Here is a 4,262-nt window from a genome sequence, read left to right on the forward strand (position 1 = left end):
CACTCGGAAGCACAACCTTAACTGGAACTGGAAGCCCGAGGGGAGTAAGGAGTGTGTAAAGTGTCACGGCTGCGGATCTAAGACCAGACCCTACCCTGAGAATAGCTTCAATAAATACTTAGTTTGTTTTCCTCATATTTTGTCAGTTTTATTTATCCCCTAATTAATTAAAACGTGACAAGCGCCCGAGGCTGCAATACACTATTGCTGTTTGATTAATTGCACACTTTTTACCGGAACAAAACCACAATGGACTCTTACGGAACCGACTTTCAATGTATGAAGCGGCAATATGTATTTCTACCTTTTTTAAAGTATATTCTAAGCACTATAACCTTATGCACATTCAATGTTACTCCAGAAAAAATAACGCATCGTTTGATATACAAACCGTTTTGATACGCCTCGTAGTTTAGAATTATTCAAAATTGACACTAAATCTCTTCTCCTGTAAAATTGTNTTTTAGAGTGGGCAATCAAAAGTATGTCGTCAGCATATGCCTGGAGATGGCAGCCTTCCGGGAGAGATGTTACTAAAAGTTGGTCCAGTATGAGATTCCACAATGTGGGACCAATAACGGATCCCTGTATGCATCCCCTGGACATAATTTTGCTAACTTGACAATCAGCAAATAGTATATTTACTTCTCGCTCCTCAATATAGTCAAGAAGGATGTTGTAGAGGTTGCTGGGGCAGCCAGTTTCCCGGAGTCTCCGGAAAATGGCCGGCCACCAAGCTCGATCAAAAGCGGCCTTGATGTCCAAAGAGACCCCGAGAACCTGTTCGCCCCTGGCTCTGGCGCTATTAATTATATTGAGGGCATTATTTATGGCTAAGACTGTTGATCTTTGGGTTTTGAAGCCGTATTGGTTGGATGGGCTGTTGTTCGTGAGCTCCAGGTGATGATTGAGCCTGTTCGTGACGAGTCGCTCCAATAATTTGCCGAAGACATTGAGCAATCCGATCGGACGGAAGCAGCTAAGTTTGTCATAGTTTGGTTTGCCAGGTTTAGGAATAATTTTGGCAGTTGCACGTTTCCATGTGGTAGGGAAATGCTGCAGCCGTAGACAACAGTTCATCAAATTGCAGACCTCCGCTGAGAACCAGAGAGCAACATGGAGGCAGATATCAGAGGTAAGATGGTCTAGACCAGGCGCCCGCTTATGATTCATACCCTGTAGACCTTCCATGATTTCTGTGTATGTAAATGGTGGTTCTGGTGATGTGTCAGGTGTGAGACTCATTGATGACCTAGCTGAGATCTGTTCAGGAGTGTAGTCTGTGGTGTCTTCAGGGTAAAACTGATTAAGGAGCGCCCGAGCTGTATCATCAGTACCACTGGTGCAAGTTCCGTCTTCCAATCTCAAGGTGGAGGGTGGTTGGACGAGTGGTCGAGTTTTGATTATTCTGTTCGTGACAGACCAGACATCCTCTTTCTTCTGTCTGCCGCAAAACTCACGGAAATGTGCCGTGGAGGCCGCACAGAAAGCGTCCGAGTATTGACGCCTGGCTCTGTCACGTTCAGCTATCGCCTCGTCCAACGGGAGTCTGCGCCTGACAGCTTTGCTGAGCTTGTGGTGCGCTTTGATAGAGGCACGTTTAAGTTCCGCCAGCTCCTCGTTCCACCATGGGGCTTGTCGAGGGGGTCCAGAGGACTTAGGCAGCAGCTTGTCGCAAGTCTTTTGTATGGCCAAGGTGAATTTTTCGACGTATTCGTCGAGTTGATTGTTGTTCATGCTATCAAAGTCAGAGTTAATTGGCAAATGTCTTCTGGCTTCGGTGACAAATGGCTGCTGGATGTCGTCCCATTTGACATTATTGGTGGAATAACGAAATGTGGAGAGTTTCTTGTTTTTGGTAAGTCTCGTTGGTCCAAAGGAAGCCATGAAGGTGACAGTGTGATGGTCAGATGACGGACAGATTTTAGGATCGACGAGCCAGTCTGTTACAGTGAAGTTGTTAGTGTCGCTACCAAGGGTGATATCCACGATGGATTGACGTAGTTGGCCGAGGATGATAGTTTGGAAGGTAGGAGAGTTGCCGGTGTTAAAAACTTGGAGGCCATTTTCTATAATGAAGTCAAAGACCTCATTTCCGCGGCGGTTATTGGAAGTGGATCCCCAAGCTCGATGCCAGCCATTGAAGTCCCCGCAGATCAGGTGAGTGGCTCCGGCTGTCTGCTGAAGAAACAGCTGGAGTTTCCCTAGTGTGTTGTTGTCATCGCTGCGGGGTTCAACGTACACGGAGACGAGGTACACTTTGCGGCCATTTCTACTTTGTATCTGGACGATGCACAGGTTTGTATCTGAGTGGTCAGTGATGCCGAGTGTGCTTAGGGTTCCTTCCTTTACCAGGATCGCTGCCTTTACTGGTGTGGCGTTGGAGGGGAATTGGTGAGTTATGTATCCAGGAAAAGGTTTGAGACGTTTTATATTAGATGTATAAGGTTCGCTGATAAACACTATGTCGGTTGAGGTATCAGTAATGTGTAAGTTAAGTTCATGGGACGCATTTCTACCACGTCCTAGGTTAATTTGAGTGCATTTATAGGTTTGTGTTTCCATTTGGGTTGTGATGCTGGAGGGTCTAGTTGCCATAATCAGTTCTGGATCTAATTTTTGATGACATTAGTTGCACTCGAGCACAATTAGAGGAGGTTGCACTATGGTTTGTCTTAGCCTTGGTGTTAGTGGTTTTGGCGTGCTGGGCACAATTATGGCATTGGGCTTTGCCAGCATCGTTTTTGTTGGGGCAATTTTTGTATTCATGACCAAGGCCAGAGCAGTGAGAACAGATGGGCTTTTCTTGCGTGCATCTGGCTTTAGTGTGCCCAAATTGCAGGCAATTAAAGCACTGCAGTAGGGGGACGTAGTCCTCAGCGTGTACGCGCTGGTGGTCTAGGTTGAGCTTGACCACCGCGACCACGGCTTGCCAGACTTTGGGGGAGGCGATGAGCACTGCATTGTACAGCGCCTTATTGCGATTGGCTCGTTTAAATTTAAATTCCAGGTCATCCTTGTTCATAGTGATGTTCTGAAGGCACTCATTCTGACCTTTTAGAATATCTACAAGTTCCTCGGCCGGGATCTCGCCCGAGATACCCTTGATGATGATCATGGGTCTCAAGGACTTCGAAACCTCGGCCTGAACCCCGCTCTCAGGGCGGTTAATTTTCTCGAGAGCTCGTTCTCGGTGTTGCACAGAATCGAATTCAACCCGGAGTTTGTTGTTAGACACGTACTTTACGCTCGCAGGCGCGAAGTTCGTGTCACGGAACGACACGCTGTCTTTGAAGGTTTTAAGAGTCTCTGCCGGGCTAAGGACCTTCTTTTTGGCCTCAATAATGATGGCGGGTTTGGTTTTGGGTGGCTCTATGGGAGCTGTCACTCTGCGCGATGACGACGAAGGAATACGGAGAGCGTCTGCAAAGGATAGCTTTGGAGCTATTTGGGGCAAACGTGGTGTTGATGGTGGTTGGAGTTGTAATTTTTCCATCTCCTCTCGAAAAGCCTGACGCACAACCTCTACCGTAGCCACAGAGCCAGCGGAGGAGGCGACGGGACCCAAATGTATATCTTCATGTGTCACCACCCTTTTTAGCTCCTCAGTACACATTACTATAGTGTTTTTTAGGTCGGATCGAAGGTTGTGGCTACCATCCACAGCCCACTTGATCCGATCTATCAGCTCCATTGCACGTTCCAGTCGGTTACTGGCTTTGGAGGGTGGTAAGGATGCCTTCTTTGGAGCCTTTTTGATGGATCTTGGGGCCGAAGCCGCTGGTGGTGATAAGCCAGATACGGGTGAGCCAAAGTCATCAGTCTGTGTGTTGGGTATCGGGCTTTGAGTTGGCGTTTCATAATCATCTTCAGGAATGATTATCGTGGGGGAACATAAAATGTCTTGCGATAGTAATGACCCTTGGGAAGAAGTGGTTGGTGTCAATTTTGGCGACCCAGGGTTTTCGGGTTGAGATTTTTGTGTTTCAGACGTTTCAGGCTGGGGTTTTTGAAGAGTATTTTTTATGTTTTCTGTTTTGGTTTGTGGTTTGTTAGAACGTAGATTTTTGTTGACGTTTGTCATAGGAGGAGATTTTTGTGCCTTATTTTTCAGATATAGTGATTTCGAGTCTTTAAGGTTGGCTGCCTCGCAGCTGGGATTGGTCGTTGTAGTTTTGTTTCTTGTAGCCATATTTAAATAAAAAGAATAAAAGTTCGCTCTCTGTGTTCCCCACCCTCCTCGGAGTCCGCAAATGGGGAGT

This window comes from Ostrinia furnacalis, unplaced genomic scaffold, assembly GCF_004193835.3.
Source record: "Ostrinia furnacalis isolate ACB-3 unplaced genomic scaffold, ASM419383v2 OfSCF1306, whole genome shotgun sequence".
Classification (NCBI taxonomy): Eukaryota; Metazoa; Arthropoda; class Insecta; order Lepidoptera; family Crambidae; genus Ostrinia; species Ostrinia furnacalis.